Source organism: Tenrec ecaudatus, chromosome 1 (assembly GCF_050624435.1).
Source record: "Tenrec ecaudatus isolate mTenEca1 chromosome 1, mTenEca1.hap1, whole genome shotgun sequence".
Lineage (NCBI taxonomy): Eukaryota > Metazoa > Chordata > Mammalia > Afrosoricida > Tenrecidae > Tenrec > Tenrec ecaudatus.
The window spans coordinates 307,165,356-307,184,655 of record NC_134530.1 but is presented as its reverse complement, the minus strand read 5'-3'; the positions used below and the strand labels follow the sequence as shown (position 1 = coordinate 307,184,655).

The 19,300-nt window shown below is 39.2% G+C and overlaps 1 pseudogene; it reads left to right on the top strand.

The window, feature by feature from the left end:
* The first annotated feature begins 16,365 nt into the window (after positions 1-16,365).
* Positions 16,366-16,900, top strand: LOC142441228 (ferritin light chain-like; annotated as a pseudogene).
* Positions 16,901-19,300: the final 2,400 nt, after the last annotated feature.

Sequence of the window (19,300 nt, the reverse complement as noted above, 5' to 3'; positions counted from 1 at the left end):
TGATACGGTGGCTATTTTGAACTTTTGAAAGCAGCATTTGATTGGGAGAGCAGCCTAATAATAACTTCTCTTTCACAGGACAGCACAAAAACCCACAGCCGTGGTTGGTGCCAAGAAAGGTGCTATCTTCCCTCATTGCCCATTCCCTCCTATCAACTATAAGTGTTGCCAGCCAGCTCCTACCTCCAGCCTCACCAACCCAGCAGATTGTGACAGCTCCCTGCCAGCATAGCTCCTGGCCCATCAGAGGTCAGAGATGCTTTCTCATAGATCCAGCACCAGACGCACACCCTGTACACATGTAGAGACTCATGAACACCACCTCTTAAGACCACAGGAGTTATGGCACTATGCAGGCAGTCTGCCTCCAGCTATCCCTGGGTAGCCAGGAACCCCATCCATAATGAACTGACTTCCAGCTTCCCTGTGGACCTGAAAGAGTTCCTTCCAAGAACAAGCATCATGGCCTCCACCCCTTCCTGAGACAGAACAAATTCCTTCTAAATTAAGAACCCTTACCCAAGGCACATTTTAAGCCATGAGAAATACTGCTAGAACCTGGCATCCCATCCCCTCACCAAGCCCTTGCTCTCCATCACTTCCCTGGCTGGCAGAGTACACCAATCTGTACCAGGTGTACTGACCTATAGCTTTCTTTCTTCCTTTTTGCCCCTCTGCTTTCCTTTTGATTCTCTTTCCTTCTACCCTTTCTCATTGTAATTTCTTTTGTCTGTTTGTTTTTCTTTTTGCCTAATTTATTTCTTGACTATTCACTTTGCTCTATATTTTCTTTCCATTCCCCGAATTTTGGTGGTGGTTTTTTTTTTTAGTTTTTGTCCTTAATATTTTTTTCCTTCTCTTTCCTTATTATTTACCTTTTTCTGCTTTTGTTATATTTTTTCTCTTGCTGTTTTTGTTTGTCCCAATAATTGGTTTCTTTTTCTCTTTTTTCTTCCCCCAACCCCTTGTTTTCCTTTGCCTCATGAGGGAGGTGAAGTTACTATGCCTGCCCAGCAAAGATGCATCCATACCTCCAGTCCCTACACACTCTAATACCACCCGATCAGTGATATACAGAATCCAACACTGGCCAAACCTACCCTCATCTGTACTACACAAACAATGAGTAGAGAAGTGTGAACATACTCCCATTCTCTGCCACACCCTTCAAGAGACAGTTGGTGAACCTCTGAGCACCCAACAATGTAAAATTTTATTTAAAGACAGCAATGTGTCAGAGACAACAACAAAAAATTCAAGTTCACACAAATATAGAGCAACACAAACAAGTGACCACACTTCAGAGCCAGAATATACTTCTGTGGAAGAAATGGCATTGAAACTAGCTGATAAAGAGTTCAAAGTAAAGCTTCTTAGATATGTCCAATGAATTGAGAGAAAGCTGCTGATGAAATCAAGGAAAACACAAACAAAACTTAAGAACTGTTCAGAAAAGCACTGCAAGAACAAATTGACAAAATAAATGAAAATTTGGAAAGCACACAGAAACAGCCAATAGAATTCCAGAAGTGTACTATTAAAGCTTCAGAAACAGGCAATGCATTGAAAGGGTAGAATTGAATCAATGGAAGAAAAGATTAGTGTGATTACTAATCCACTAGAGAAATGATGAGAAAAAATGAAAACCAAAGGGGAAAGAAAAAACAAAGATTTATGTGGGAGATCATTAAGAAAAGAAAACCAAAAAAAGGCACATATAGGGAAGGTGTCAGGGAAATTTGCAGTGTTAAAAATGTAAGACTTCAAAGAAATTTTCATAGATATTTTGAAGATCTACATTTTTCTTCAAACTGTAATAATTTCAGAGCATATTTCAATATATAGAATGGATAATTCAAGTTAAATGTTTCAATATTGAGGTTGACTCTAAGCTGCTTTGTAAGAAAAATCTAACTTTGCAGTTGCTGTGCACAAGTGAAGAAATTGTGCCATCTTTTAACAAGACTGGGCCAATTTGATTTTAATAAAGCCATTTGAGTTCTGACAGATACATTTGGGGTTTCAGAACATTTGACTCTCAATTTATTGTCCTAAACTCACTACCAGTCAGTTGATGATGACTCATAGCAAACCTATTTGGAGAGTGGAACATCTGTGGGTTTCTGAGGCTATAAATATGGGAACAGAAACCCTTATCTTTCTCTCGCAGAGAAACTGCTGGGCTCAAATTACTGACCTTGCTGTTAGCTGTCAAACAAACAACTCACTACACCATCGGGGCTCCTTATTTATTGTCCAGTAACTTTGATTTCTTGCTTCCTTTTACTATGAGAGGTTGGAACTCCCTGCTGTTCAGTACCTAAGAAAGGTGAAGTGATTCTTGAGGAAAATTGTAAGTTCATGTAATTTGCACTGTTCAAATGATACCACATGAAATATCCCTTGACCTAAGTATTTAGAAAAACCAGGTATTTAAAATAAAGTCAGTGTGCACTCTATCTTAAGCTAGCTAACACTACATAAAATATCCTTATTTTTTTAATTGGGAGAACAGAGTGAAGAGTGGTATGTGACATATACCCTGAATATATGATTAAAACTAGAACTGATAGGGGAAAAAAACGGGTGCCATTTTTTTAATCAGCATGTCACATATACCCCAAAACAAGTCTTTGAGAAACCAAAATGTGTGTTGGCCAGTGTAAGTTGAGCATTCTGTTTGGTCACCTTTCTTTGGAATGGAGACCAATGCAGCTCTCTTCCAGTGAGCTGGCCAAATAGTTGCCTCCCAAATATCCTGGCATAGATGATTTAGTACTTCCATTTTCTTATTGTATTTTGGTATCTCCTATTAGTCTCTACCCCATGACTTGACATAACCAACTACCCCTACATAACCCAACAGCACACACATCACTTTTAGCTGTACCATACTGCCACCAGACAGCTTTCAACCACACTGCACCCCAAATATCAAGAAAAGCGGGTTAAAACCCACTGAAATATACCCAAACCCAATGGATTATGAAAAAGAGGAATAGGAATAGAATTCAAGATGATAATGTTTAGATGTCTCTAAAAGATATGGGGAATGCTCATGATCACAACCCCCAAACTGAAAAACTAGAAACCCTACAATAAAAATGAAACCAGGATATAAACAAGGTAACAGCATCAGACAACATGGTTGAAGAACTAAGAAATAGAATAGAAGAAAATAGAATCAGACAGTTACTCAGACAACAACCAATCAGAAAAACAACCAAAAAGGCAATGTCATTTGAAGAAAGTTCCAGAATGATGTGGGACATTATCAAGAGAAGCAACTTACATTTCATTGAAATCTTCTTGCAAGAAGAAAAAACAACAAAAATCTACAGAACAAATAGTACAAAAATATCATGGAAGAAAATTTTGCCAACCAACAATCCTACCTATATCCAACAAAACCATCCCTCAAAGACAAGGGAGAAATGAAGGTATACCAACACAAGAAAGAAAGGGGGGGGAGGAGAATACATAAAACAAAATCAACATTACAAATATATATATAATTGAGATTCCTATGGGCACAGAATCAACAACAACACCAGGCAAGCTTGAGAGCAACAAATAGGACAATACCACCCAGAAACCAATATTCACTGCCATCAACCCAATTCATTATGACCTTACAGAACATTTGGGACAAAACAGAAGTTCCCTCATGGGTTTCTGAGACTGAAAGTCTTGATAGAAGTAGAAAGCTCTGTCTTTCCCCCTCAGGGGCTCATGGATTTGAACTGATGACTATGTGGATCACTGCCCTATGCATTACCACTGTGCCACCAGGGCTCCAAGTAGAATGAAATCAGCACTCAAAACAACACAGAATTAGGGGAAGAACAGACGCATCAATTAAAAAACAAAAGAAGCCAAACACAAACACAGCAAAATGACAGCACAAACCCATATATATTGATAATGACAGTGAATGTCAATGGATTAAATGCACCACAGAGTGTCAGACTGGATTAGAAAACAGAACCCATCCATTTGCTGCCTACAAGAAACATATCTTAAATTCAATAGTGAAACAAAGTAAAAATCAAACAATGGAGAAACATTTACCAAGCCAATGGCCACCAAAAACTGGTGGGAGTGGCAATATCAATCTCTGATAAAATACACCTCGAGGCAAAGAGCATAATGAGAGACTTGAATGGACACTAATGATTAAAGAACAATAGACCATTAAACAAAAAAGTAGGCCCCAATGAAAGACCCTTGAAATCAATCAATCAAATCTGCAGTTGAAGAATGAAATAGACGCTCAATAATAGTAGGAGACTTTAATACACCACTTAATGAAAGACAGCTCAGCAAGAAAGAAAAATGTTAAAAGAGCTAAACAACACAAGCAACCAGCTCAACCTTCTAGACATATACAGAGTATTCCACCCAACGTCAACACAGTATATATTTTTCTCAGGTGCACACCATACATACTCTAGAATATAACACAGGTTGGGCCACAAAGTAAGTCTCAACAAATTTTAAAACATTCAGATCAAAGGATTAAGATCAATTTATTCTCTCGTGTCTCAAAGATATAAAACTGGACATCAATGATAAACAAAACAGGGATATAAAAGAAAATACATGTAGACTGAACAGTTTACTTATTTAAAATTAGAGGATAACAAATCAAATATGGGATAAAATTAAGAAATTACTTGAAACAAATGAGATCACACAAGAAACTGGAACAAAAGAATATTTATCAGATGAATAGTAGCCTAAAATCTGAAGGTGGGAATAGAATGAACTTAAGTTCTGAACACTCGGTTTGCAGAAGGCAATGGATAACAGTAAGAGCCCCAAATCCTTTTGGAGGGTCTCCTCTGAACATAAACCATAGATATGAAAAACCTTGCTAACAGACAGAGAGCTTTGTAGATTGGATCAGGACTGATATAGTTAAAATGCAACACCTTATCATTTTATCTCCATTTTGACCCATTTTAAATTTGGTCAAGTTTCCTTGAACAATTTCCTGTTTTTTGAAAAAATATTTTCATGTTTTCTCTGCTTGCTTATGACATGTGTTAGTCTAGAAGACACAGAGGTTAGTCTATCTTTGAGAGTGAGTGCAATGGAAAGATTTACCCTATGTCCACACTTCATCGTTTGTGTAAATAGTGCTCAGTCACTTAAGTGTTTAACCTGTGTAGTTCAACAATTCATGTAGTGTGGTCTAAAAAAAATGGTTCACTACATGTAAAATTTTATTTTGTCAAAAGTGTTTTAAATTTTATACTATTTGGTAAATTAATGATACTAATGGTTAAGCATTGGGCTACAATTCACATGGATGGCAGTTCAAAACCACCAGCAGTTCCATGGGAGAAAGACTGAGCTTTCTACTCCTGTCAACTGTTATAGTCTTGGAAATACACAGGGATTGCTATGAGTCATCATTGGCTTGATGTCAGTGGTATTTCTGGTTATCAATAAAATTTCCTTATGCCTCATAAGAATGATTTATCATGTTCTCAATAAAATGATAGTGATGTCTCTAAAATTGAAAAGGAACATATACAATCCATTCATAGATATATGAATGGATTTTGATTGAGCTCACCCTTCATCATAGTCATCTCAAACAATTGGTATTTATGACATGGCTCTACTCAATACTCACCCTAATGGAGAGATAACTGAAGATATGGGTGCAATAGCAAAGTGCGGCAAATCAGATAATGCACAGTTATCAGAAAAACTAGTGCCTGGGATCCAAAAGACTTGTCTAAAAGCTAAGTGAGGCATCAGCTAAATCTACACAGAAGAAGCTGATCAGCTTGTGTGATCCAGGGATTATAAAGAAAAAACTCAAAATCTGATGGAGGGAATAGTATTAGAGCTTATATTCTGAAACCCAGTTTGCAGAAAGCTATGAATGACAGTAAAATCCCAAAACCTGTTTGGAGGGTCTCCACAGAGATTAAACCTGTAGTAAATCTTCTCTCATCAACATAATATGAAGAGCCTTGCTATCATACAACATTATAAAGTAGATTATGACAAATGTAATTGGGTTAAATGTAACACTTAATTGTTTTATCTCCCTTTTGAGTCATTATAAAATTGTTCAAACTTGTAATATTTCCTGCTTTCTTTTCAGTTGAGGTTTTGCTCTGTTTTATTTTAACATTGATGGTGGGGTTTTTGTTTAGTTTTTGTCTTTGTTTTGTAAGCAATTCTGTATGTGAAATCCTGGGTAGGTAAATCTATAGTGACAGTAACTGGATTAATAGTTTCCTAGGAGCTTGGCAAGGGAAGTTGAGGGGAAATGGGACCACCAATGAGTACAAGAAAAGATAAAATATTCCAAATTTGATGTGGTGACTGCACAGCTCTTCTTCCTATGCTTGAACTGATGAATTGTAGGAAACTATTTTTTTTAAAGAAAGGCAAAAAAGACAGTTATCAGAAGGCATTTTATAGCAATCGATAGATAAAAAAGGAGAAATTCAAAATCAACACTTTAACACACTTCCAGCAAAAAAAGAACTAGGTCAACAGCACAAACACTCTAACAGAATAAAGGAAAGAAAAAAGATCAAAAGAGAAAAAACAACCTGAAAAAGAAAAGAATAGAAAAAAACAAGCAGGCAAAAAGTTGGTTCTTTGAAAGGACTGACAAAATTGACAAACTACTGACAAAATAAGGGAAAATGCACATATCTAAAATTAGAGATAAAAAAGGGAACTTTCACAACCAATCCAAAGGAAATCCAAAGAATAATGATACACTACTACAAAAGACTGTAATCCAATAACTTTGATAACCTAAAAGAAAATGCACAAATAATTAGATATACACCATCTACCCAATTACTTTAGATAAATGTAGAAAACATCAACAGACCCAAACCATAAGCAGAAATAGAGATGATCATCAAGGAACTTCCAACCAAGAAAAGTCCAGGACCAGATGGCTTCACAGGGGAATTCTACCAAGTATTCAGTGAAAGCTTGTCACCAATTTTATAGACTATTCCAGAAGATAGAAAGGGACAGCAAACTCCCAAAATCAGCATAACCCTGATACCAAAAACAAGCAAAGATCTCACAAACACAGAAAACTACAAACGATCACTCATGAACATAAACACAAAAAATTCTCAACAAAATCTGGCCAATAGAATTCAACCACGTATCAAAAAAATAATACACCATGATCAAGTACAAATAATACCAGGGATGTAAGGATAATCCAACATTAGAAGAACAAGCAATACAATCTACTATGTAAAGAAACAAAAAAACCAGAGCCATATAATCATATCAATAGATTCAGGAAATACATTTGACAATATCCAACACTGATTAAAATGCTTAACAAAATAGGAAAAGAAGGGAAATTCTTCAACATAATAAAGACCATATATAAACACCCAACAGTTACCATCATGCTCAAAAGACAACATCTGAAAACATTTCCCCTGAAGACCAGAACCAGACAAGGTTGTCCTCATCACCACTCTTACTCAGCATCGTACCAGAAATCACAGCCAGGCCCATTAAACAGCAAACATAAATCAGGAGAATAAAATTGGTCCTATTTGCTGGTGATGTGATTTCATATAGTGAGAACCCCAACTATTCTACAAGAATATTACTGGAAACAATTGGGGGATTTGGAAAAGTAGCAGGATACAAGATTAGGAAGCTGGAGTCAATTGAATTCCTGTCTACCAGCAAAAAGAGCTCTGAAAAAGATATCTATAAAAGAATACCATTGAGGGTTGCCACACAAAAAGTAAAATACTTAATAGTAAACCTAACCAAAGAAACAAAAGACGTACAAAGAAAGCTACACAGCATGATTACCAGAAACCAAAAGATAGCTACACAAATAGAAGACTATCCCATGTTCATACATAAGAAGACTTAAGATTGTAAAATTACCAATACTGCCTCAAGCAATCTATAAATGCAATGCAATTCTAACCCAAGTCCCAGCTTCATTCTTTACAGAAATAGAAAAACTAATTACCAAGTTCGTATGGAAAGGGAAAATATACAGCATAAGCAAAGAACTCCTTTAAATAGAATGAACCAACCCACAACAGCCTTGTTCTGATATGATAGCTACATAGGCCAATGGAACAGAATAGAAAACCCAGAAATAAATATATCCACTTACAGGTAACTGATTTTCAATAAAAGACCAGAAATAATTAAGTGGGAAAAGGACAGCCTCTTCAAAAAATAGTGCTGGAAACATTACCTCTCCATGTGCAGAAGAATGAAACAGGACCCATCTCACCCCATGTAAATCCCAAAGATATAAGGATCTTCAATGAGAAGATTAAGACAAATTTAAGGGCTGCCTTGCATGGAATACACAGAACAATAACAACTACATAGAACTCTGCAACACCTCGATAAGAAAAAAACAAAACCACCAAACAAATACTCCAATTAAAAAGTGTCCAAAAGTCTGGAACAGAGAGCTTAACTGAAATGATACTCAAAAGCCTAAAAACACATGCAACAAACTCACGATCCAAGAGATGCAAATCAAAACAATGATGAGATAATACCTTAAACCCACAACTATTGCCCAATTAAAAGGAAAAATACCACACAGAGAACAAGTCCTGGAGAGGCTATGTAGAGATTGGAACTTTCACACATTGCTGGTGGGATTGTAAAGCTGTGCACCCATTATGAAATCCCATACTACCCAGTAATATACATCTGGGGGAGACCTCCCCTCCCATTCTGGGACTGCACAGCCCCTCCCTTATCCCAGGTCACAGGACCCTGACAAAAGTGCCCAGCCCCATAGATCAGTCAGTTCCTCCTGCTCCTTGCTCTGTCCTCCTCAATGGTCTCTAGGAAGTCACCTGAGCATGTCAGAGACAGGCAACATCATAGACACTCTGCTAATGTTATTTGTTTCATTTACCTGCCTTTGCCCACAGCCAGGTCTTCCTGCTTCCAGCAAGTGCCCAGCCAGTTCTTCACTAACCTTTACCCTACTCACTCTGTCTTTGTGGCAATTCTTGTGGCTGAGAGGTAACGAACTTTGTCTGGAGTCCGAACAGTAAAGAAGGAAAAATATGCCCTGATAAGAAAAGAGACTCAAAGTCACCTACTGCCTGTGGAACAGGAGAAGCCAGCAGGTGCTCAGGAAAGCACAGACTCAGTTACACTCTGGGCTCTCTGTCAGGCTCAGACACTCACTATGGGTCCACCTCAGGTAAGTTACTTAATCTTCTTTACCTTGGTCTTATCTACAAAGTGGGAGTCCTAGCCACACTGCCCTGCATGCTGTTATGAGCTATAATGAGAATTACTTGAAATTTATGTGTGTAAAGTTACAGCACATGATGAGAACAGACTGTGGCCCTAGTATGTGCTACATGAACATCTTAAAATAAAATGGACAAATATATAAACCTTTCCATGGCTGTCCTTGCCCACCGACATCAGGTGATCCTGATTCTACACACATACATCCTCAGACACCCCACCCCCCCTTCACAGCTGACTGGGTTCTGGATTGTCCCTGGGGCACACAAGTGTCTGCAGAGCCAGTTCATCTGTTTCTTCTGTCTCAAGCTTAGAATGGTTGTGGTTTCCTGAAGTGTCATTAAGATCAACAACTTGGGGATAGTCAGTGCTGCAGGGACCCCGGTAGATGCCAAACTGCCTTCAGAGTTTGCACTGGCAGTAAGCTGCTTTAGGATGCCCAGTCCCTGAATCTGTGTCAGACACTTGGGACCCTGGGACCGTCATCGTGACACTGAGGATAGCCGAGAGGCAGCGTCAGTACAAGGATATTTGCAGAAATCACCCTTAATTGGTTCTTCCGCCTTCTGAAAGGGAAAGTTTACCAAAGGTGACCCAGGATGATGCAACCCTGCCTCTGAATGTTGACTTCTGTTTTTAAGAAGGAAGTAGGGTTATCAAAGCAATGGAAAAGCAAGAGGGGGGGGCCACAAAAAATGTGTACTTTTGAACTTTTCATGTAACACCTGCTCCAGGCCAGCTTGCTTCTGCTTAGAAAGTAGAGCACACAGTTCTATGCTTTGGGGAGCAAAAATGGTTCAGTGTCCAACTACTGGGGAAGGGCTAGTAGTTCAAACTCACCCCATGACCTTTGAAGGCAGGCCTGGCCATCTGCTTCCTACAGGTCGCAGCTTTAAAAGTCCTACTGAGAAAATGACTCTGCAATACCAAGGGTCAATCAGCTTACAGCCAACTGGGAAATTTTTGAATCACAATCATTTTAAAGACAACTAGAGTTGTTTGTTTGTTGCTTTATGAATAAGTCTGCCTCCACAGGCTGTTAACATGAAATGATTCCATGCCAGTTGGAAAATGGAGAAAAGCCCAAGCCTTTGACCAACTTGCAGTTGTTCCAAATTGAACAACCACTCCGCCAAATCTGGCAACCAAGAGCTTATCATTGGAAATAGCAACAGTTCCCGGGACCTGATCCAAAAACATGGCTCAGCTTTTCTACTACTAACATGTAACGCTGTGTCATATACCATGTAACATTATATCATAGAATATATGCATTTTGATACTATATACAGTATAATATAATATTTTAATTGGAGCAGTCACCATTCAGTTCTCTCTCCCTGTGTTGAGGCAAACTCAAAATCCTATGATCTCCAAAGAAAGGCCGTGGAATACTGGGACTTCCTGAACATCTCCTCTGTAGGTTCCCATCTCAGTAAAAGTTACCTATGTTCATCCCATTATTTTTATCAGAAACGTGTACGATATTCTTGATACTTAACTCTCTATCCCAGCCTACTTCCAATCTCCCAGAGTCATGTATTTTTCTCTTATCCATTGCCAATATTAGCCTCTCCATCCAGCAAATCCTCATTTCTCACCCTAAGCCAACTGTGACCTTCTCCTGGTCCCCCTGCCCCCTCTCCAAGTCCATTCTCCCTTCCATAGTTATGATATTCCCCATTTTAATTTAATGTGTTAATAGGATCCCTCCAGTCAGAAGGCACTCGAGATGTGACTAGGGAATTGCTACTTTCTCAAAGAAGAATTGGTCATGATGACTGAAATGGAGGAAAGCCTATGGGAGGAAAACCTGTGGTAGTCGAGCCTTTGGGGCCTAATGGGAAAAATTCAAAACAAGAAGCAACAACTGCAAAAATATTCTGATAATTGGAAGTTGGAATTTACAAAGTATGCATGTAGGAAAAATGGAAGTCATCAAAAATTGAAAATCAATAGATTGATATTCTATGCATGTAAATATGTTTAATAATGTTGTAATAATGAAATGTTTAATGGACAAAATATTGAATGATTCAGCAAGCATCTAAAGAAGATGGAAATAATACACAGAATCACTGCACCAAAAGAACTAGTCAAAATTAAACTATTTCAATAAAGAATCAATGGTTCTGAAGGAAGATGTTCAAGCTTCAACAAAGGCATTAACCAAAACCAAGGGTCCAGGAATTGATGGAATACTCATTTGTGATAGTTGGGTTTATTTTTGGCATCTAGATTTCCATAGGAGCATGTGGGCAGAGTTTAATCAGGTCGCAGATTGATTGGAGGGCGAATGAGATAAATAGTGTCTGAGGCCAAGATCCTGTCTCTCTTCCTCCCTGGTGATTGGACCAGGGTGCTGCTGCTGGAGGTAGTTCTTTGCCTCACACATGTGCTGCACTACCTACGGGCCAAGCCAAACCATGGATCATGTAACTAGAGCTTGAGGCACCTTTGAGACCTGCTTTGCTGCACTGCTGATGCGTTCATCGCTTGACTTCAAGATCCCATCAGTGCCTGCTTCACTAAGCTCCCAATACTACTGACTATGGCTGCCTCACCTGCCTGTCTCACCTGAGGGCAGACTCTGATTGGAAGCCCATGAGTTGAAGGGCCTTCAGTATATTAACTGTTCCACGAAAGTGAGTTGAATTGAGCCCTCTATACTGCTGTATGGAGTAATTAGCTGTTACATTCCTTCTTACTGTATAAACCTATCTATCTATCTATCTATCTATCTATCTATCTATCTATCTATCTATCTATCTATTCATAAGTGTCCTGGTTTTGTTTCTCTAGAGAACCCTGCCTACAGTATTAGCAAGCTATTCACTTCACTCCCCTTCATGGGGAAGTGAGGAAACACCTCACATGTGCCTAGTCCTCCCCGATCATTTTGTGGAGTTACAAAGTCTATGGCTACAAGAGCCATGTCAAGCAATTCAATGTGGTGCATACCTTCTGCCTAAAATGCTTCTCTGTGCCTCCCAAGTTCCATCTTCCTCTCTGACCTCATCTCCTCTAAGTGAGTTCCTCAAACCTCGCGATCTTTTCCTATATCAGAGACGTCTCAAAAATCGCTGAATGCTTTTGTTCTCTCAATCCTCAACTAAACTTGTCATTATCACTCAGGTTTTATCTAAATTGATATTCCTAATAGAGGCTCTACTGACTTCTCAGTCTGAATTCTACAATCATCCCCATCCCCGGAGATATTTGGTAGTCTCACAGCATCCCATTATCCGTCATAGTACTGTTTGTCCTTATAATATGTGTCTCTTTGGGAACCTGTGAACCCCATGATGGAAGAATTATCTTAGTAACATTTGTATGTATGTATGTGTGTGTGTGTGTGTATAATCTCTACAAGAACAATGACCAGCATGCAATAGACACTCAATAAATGTTGAGCTCATTTGAAGATGAGTTACTTTAATAGTAAATTCACTGCTGTGCTTTGACCAAATTCAGGAAAAAAATGTTGTTATACATAGTACATGAGAATGATTAACTCTGGAATACCCTTGAGGTTCTGGCAGAAAGCTTATCTCACACTGAATCCCAGTCCACTGAGAGGGAAGACATAGCACAAATTAGATTTTTTTAAGAATACTGAGGCTATGGTAGAAAGGACCTCAGAATGCTTCAATAATTTTTCCAGTTCATTGCTTTGTTTCCAGCTTCCTTTGGCAAGAATATCTGTCCACTAAGACACACATGATGTATTTTGTTAAATATGTAACACAGACAAACAAAAGCAGTATTTCTTAGTGTCTTGGTCTTTAAGTCAGTTCATGGGGTTATTTGGGAGCACTGATTCTGAAAATTACGCTGGATAGATTGCACTACCTCTAGCTTCTTAGATATGGTTGAAATTTTAGCCTACTCTTTAAAATATGTCTTCTGCAGACTCAATTTCATAACAAAATTTCTTATTTGAATGTGAAATTTATGTATTTTATTTACCCACATTTTTTGGTTGTGGTTAATGACCTTTGTTTCACAACTACTCATCTACTTCCTTGCCTATAATGCATAACGTTCTGCACTCAGATCTTGTTGTACCTGTTTTACCTGTCCATAAACTACAACAGCTCTCAGAGGATGAGTCATGCATGTCAAATATCACACAGGTAAAGAAAATGAGAGTAGTGACAGTGATTTCCAAACAACTTCACCCAATTAACATTTTACCCAGAATGAATTGAGTGATCTGATCGGGGACTTAACTCTTTCCAAAGACTCTTTTGAATTATTTTTCTCTGGAAAAAGAATGTATTCAGCCTGGAGTGAAAATTACATTTTATCAAAGGAGAGAAAAAAAGATTTGCTGCCACTCTTTAATAAGACAACAATTTAATGTTCTACAATGATATTAGAAATTTTCTGAGGAAAATTGGCCTTTCACAAGAGTAACATAAGTAAGTGACCTATTTACATAGACAGTATAAAATGTAGTTTGAAAGGTGTTCTTTAGAATAACAGCAGCAAATATGTTTTTATTACACTCAGTCTCAGTCTCAGTCTCTCCATCATGATGAAAGAAGAGTATGAGTTCACCTCTTTAGTCTTGGAAAATATAAATTACCAAGAACATTATTTGGGTAGACTTGAAGATGGTTAACTTTCTTTTTGGTCAGCAAAATGACTACACAAAGTATCCTTGCTTTTTATGCCTTTAGGATAGTAGTGCCAAACATGAACATTGGGTAAGAAAAGACTGACCTATGAGAGACTATATTGTGATGGAAAGACAAAATGTAATCAATAAAAAGCATGAAATAGAATCATGTTACCATCACTACATAAAAAGCTAGGCCTGATGACAAGTTGTAAAGGCTTTGTATAAAGATGGTTAGTGCAATGAATATGTAGCACATAAATTACCTGGACTTACCATAGGAAAATTGACAGCAGGAATTTTTTATGGTCCACACAGCAGAAAACTTATAAAAGACCCACCTTTCATAGGTTCAGTGAATGAAATGGGATCCTGTGCCTGGTCTTCATCTGTTCTTGTGAAAAACTTGCTTGGCAATGAGAAGGCAGTCGACTTCAAGCAATTCATAAGGATCTGTTCTTTCATTTCAGCAGGTTGGGCTGTAACATGAGGGCTGATACCCATTGTCTGAACAGTCACTTAAAACACTTTCCGGAGAACTTTCGTGACTTAAGTGAAGAGCAAGATAAAGATTTAACCTAGACATAAAAACAATAGGAACCAGATACCAAGAAAGGTGGTATGCATACACGATGGCAGACAAAATTGTTGGAATCAGTTTTTTTAAGTCATTTTATTGGGGGCTTGTGTTAGTCCAGGTAGACTACAGAAACAAGGTCATAGACACTCATGTGTGTATAAGAAAGAGCTTTATATACAAGAGCAGTTGAATATTGAAAAAACATCCAAATATTGAGAAAATATCCCAGCTCAGTCCAGACCAAGCCCATAAATCTGATATTAGCCCATATATCCAATACCACATGGCGCCTCCATTCCCAAGACACAGGGTCCATCAGCATAGTGCCCTGTGTATTGTCAGTAGAGCACGTCTCAGGGAGTGAGTGAAAGAGAAAGTGTCGCCCTCCTCCAAGGAGGAAAATACAGGAGTTCCCAGAATTCTCAGGAGAAGGTCATGCCCACACAGAGGCCTCATTGACTATGATCTGAATGACAGACAAGACACCACACTTTCACACTTAATCCTCTCAAGTCCCAAATTGACACCAGACCATGTAACTACCACAGGGCTCTTAACAGCTCTGATAGCATTCCATACAGTGCTGAGATACTTCCACCATCACTGGATACACAATACTTTACACCCACTGGCCTGTGTTCTTCCTGTATTCAGTGTGATTTCATGTGTTGCATGAGTCTGAAAAGGATTTATAGACTGATATTGGATGTTTGGGCTAATGTTGCACTTATGGACTTGAATTGGACTGAGCTGGGGTGTTTCTTAATATAAAATTACACTTTGATATACAGCTCTTTCTTACACATATGACTGTCGCTGAATTTGTTTCTCTAATCTACCCAGACTAACACATTTACTTACTATTTGAGTCCTGGTGGTATCAACTCCTCTTTTTTCCCTTCCTCCCCTCTCCCCTTGATAAATTATAAATTATTATTGTTTTCATATTTTACACCAACTGCTCTCGACCTTCACCCATGTTTTTGTTGTTCATGCCCCTGGGTGGGCTGGGGGATGGGGGAATTATGTGTTGATCCTTGCAATCATTTCCCCCTTCCTTTCCTCCTCCCAAATATTTATACTCCCAATTCTGTTCCTGAGGGGTTTATCTGAACTGGATTCTGTGTGTCATGAGCTCTTATCTGTGCCAGTGTATATGATCCAGTCTAGCTAGAAGTGAAAGGCAGGACTGGGCTCATGATAGTGGGGGCTGAGGAAGCCTCAAAGAACCAGAGAAATATTGTATGTTTTATCAGTGTTATATTGCACCCTGGTTGACTCATCCCTTCCTTGTGACCCTTCTGTGAAGGGATTTCTTATTGTCTACAGGTGGGTTTTGCGTCTCTGCTCCAACGCTTCTCATTCTCAACAATATTTTGGGGGGTGGGGGATTTTGGGGGTCTTCTGGGGTTTGTTTCCTAATTCCATCAACACCTCTTGATCGCACAGGCTGGTGTGCTTCTTCTATGTGGGCTTATTGCCTCTTTGCTAGATGGCCACTTGTTTAGGAGAAATGGTATAAGTAACAGAGTTGCTTTCTCAATCTTGGTTAGGAAACATTAGTACTTTAGAAACATAATTTCTTTTTCTGCCCAGAATAAGCCTGGATAAAATTAGCAGCATAAAAAAAGTCTACTCAATTGAATAGGGTAAAAGGGGCATCAGAATTGTACTGTCTAAAAATATTTTACAGGCTAAGCTCACCCCGTGGTCCCATGGATCTGTGTCTTGCTTCAACAGTGTTTGAATGGAACAGATCCAGGAACTCCCTGCCTCCAACCTTCCTCCATGCTCCAGTTTCCTTTCCCAAAGTAACTTCGGGACCATCTTCTTGGCCAGCCCCTCTTCTTGGGACCAGCGAACACTTTTATTTTGTGTGTGGTGACTTCCAAACCAACGCATCACGAACTCTCAGATCCGCCAGGATTATTCCACCGACGCTGAGGCCGGTGTCGACCTTCTGGTCAACCTGCACCTGCGGGCCTCTTACACCTACCTCTCTCTGTGCTTCTTTTTTGACCGCAACAAAATGGCCTTGGAAGGCGTGGGGCACTTCTTCAGCGAGCTGACAAAGGAGAAGCTCAGGGGACCGAGCTTCTCTTGAAGCTGCAGAACCAGCGCGGCCGCTGCGCCCTCTTCCAGGATGTGCAGACGCCTACCAAGATGAGTGGGGTAGAACCTGGACGCCATGGAAGGTATGCTGGCCTTGGAAAGGACCCTCAACCAGGTCCTTCTGAACCTGCATGCGTGGGGTCCGCTCACACTGACCCCCATCTCTGTGACTTTCTGGAGAACCACTTCCAGGAAGAGGAGGTGAAACTCTGCAAGAAGATGGGAGACCACCTGACCCACACCTCCGCAGGCTGACCAGCCCCTAGGCTGTGCTGGGCCAGTATCTCTTTGAGAGACTCACCCTCAAAGACGACTAGGAACTGTGGCGCTGAGCCTCCTACGAAGGGCCCTCTGCCTCCCACCTGCCAACCTTAGTCCCTCTACCTGAAACTGCCTCCTTGCCGGAATCCCTGGAGCCCCACCCAGAAGCCGGTGACCAAATGGAAACAAGAAAGCTTCCTTTTGCAGCAAATATATACATATATATATTACAGAATTCTTAAATTCAAACAAAAACTTACATAAAACATTTTTTATTTTGTCCCAATTTTCTTTCTTTCCAAATTTGAGAAAATAAAAAGCAACCAAACTTGGTTTTTACTGAAATGTAGACCTAAAATTACAATGACTACTTAGTTGTGGTTTTAATTTAATGAATTTGTAAATTCATTCCAACAGACATTTATTATGAGCTCAAGGGGTGATTTATGAGACATCAATATGAATAAAAAGTTTATTGTTTGTGAAAGAGTTATAAAAGAGTTCAATGGGCAAAATAAAATTAGTTCAAATTTATGGGAGGTGACAGTTGCAAAATTTAGTGGAATTACCCAGCAATTAACTACAATTATAAACCTATAGAGACACAGAGGAGTGGGTCAGAAGACGTACGGTGGTTGGTTACATGTCTAATTCATAACTGAGGTCCCATTGGTGAAGAAAGTGAGCAAGGAAGAAAGGAGGCCAGATGTCTGGTTGGAGAATGTTAGAGGTGAACACGGGGTAGCGGAGGAAGGAATAGGAAGTGCAGGGAGGAAAATGCTGGGCTATGCGAACAAAAAAGAAGTATTTATGAAGGCAGCACAGGAAGCTCTAAGACAGGAAGTACTGACTTGTAGCAGAGAAGACAAGTAGAAAAATAACTTGATTTAGAAAAAGCACCAGTTTAGAAATGAGGAACGTGTATTTGAGAGACTGTATTTGAGTACTGGGAATTAAGTTTTAAAGAGATCCATGCTACTTATTATACATATAAAGAGGAGGAGATGTTGCAATCAAAGTTTCTTGTAGCAAATATTACATGTGTACAGAGTATGTCCTCTATACACATTGGGCTGCTAACCTCAAGGTCAACAGTTGTAAACCACCAGTTGCTCTATGGAACAAAGATGAAGCTTTCTGTTCCCATAAAGAGCTAGTTTCAGAAACCCACAGAGGCAGTTCCACTTTGTCTTACAGAGTCGCTGAGCTGGAATGGGCCCAATGGTTGTAAGTTTGGGGTGTTTGGGATCCATGAGCAGAATCATTAGAAATATAAACTCCAAACTAATACATTTCCTCTCCTGAAAAACACTAACATCTTAAATCCAAGCTTACGACAACCCGTCTTTTAGTGTCAGATGAGGGAAAGGGAGAAATTATTAGATTATTAGAGATTGACTATAAGATTAAGAAATGAGTAAACCGTTTAAAGAATGACTCCATAGGAAATGAGGAAAACAAAAAGTAGTGGTCAAGTTGACTTCCTAATTCCAGAAAGTACATGTGTGTCAGAGGAGAACTGCCCTCTAAAGGATTTTTCTTTCTTTCTTTTTTTTCAAAATCATTTTATTAGGGGCTCATACAACTCTTATTACAATCCATACATACATCAGTTGTGTAAAGCACATTTGTACATCCATTGCCCTCATCATTCTCACAACATTTGCTCTCCACTTAAGCCCCAGGCATCAGTTCCTAATTTTCTCCCCCTCCCTCCCTGCTCTCCCCTTTTCAAAGTCTGATTCCCTGAAATCAGTCTTTCAACCTTTCCTCTCAGACATGCCTGAAAGGGTCAGACCTCCATCCTTTATCCAGTGGCTCATGAACCAAGCCCATTCATATTTTACACTGCTCTATCTTACTTCTAATAAGGCGGTATTTTCATAACAACTATTAGAAACAAGAGAAAATAACCAATGATACCTATTAAATCCAATAAGTCCATTTTGGTGGATGTATTTATACTCCTTGGATTTTCTGGATACACTAAATTGGAGATGAACATTTCTGGGTTCATTTTTTCTTCTATAATTCTGCCTGGATGGGGAAATAGAGCCATCATTCTTCTGTCATGACTGGATAACAGTCTAAAACTCCCCATGTGCTTTATCTTTAGAAATTTGGCCAAATATAGTCCCACAGATGTTGATCAGTGTCTGGAATAAAGACAAACAAACAAATGAACAACCTTTGGTGGCTGTGATTTTTCAGCATGTGTCAGTACCATGTGCATTTGTATGTGTGCTTCTGTGATGTCATGAGATGAAGGCTACCTGCATGCCTCTACACTATATAGCCATAATGAACCTCCATCTCTGCCAAAGCTCTGGTGGTATACTAGGGCATGCTTTGGACTGCTAACCACAAGGTAAGGAGCTCAAATCCACTAGCTGTATTATGAGAGAAAGAGGAAATCGTTGCTTTCAGAAAGATTTATAGCCTCACAAATGAACAGG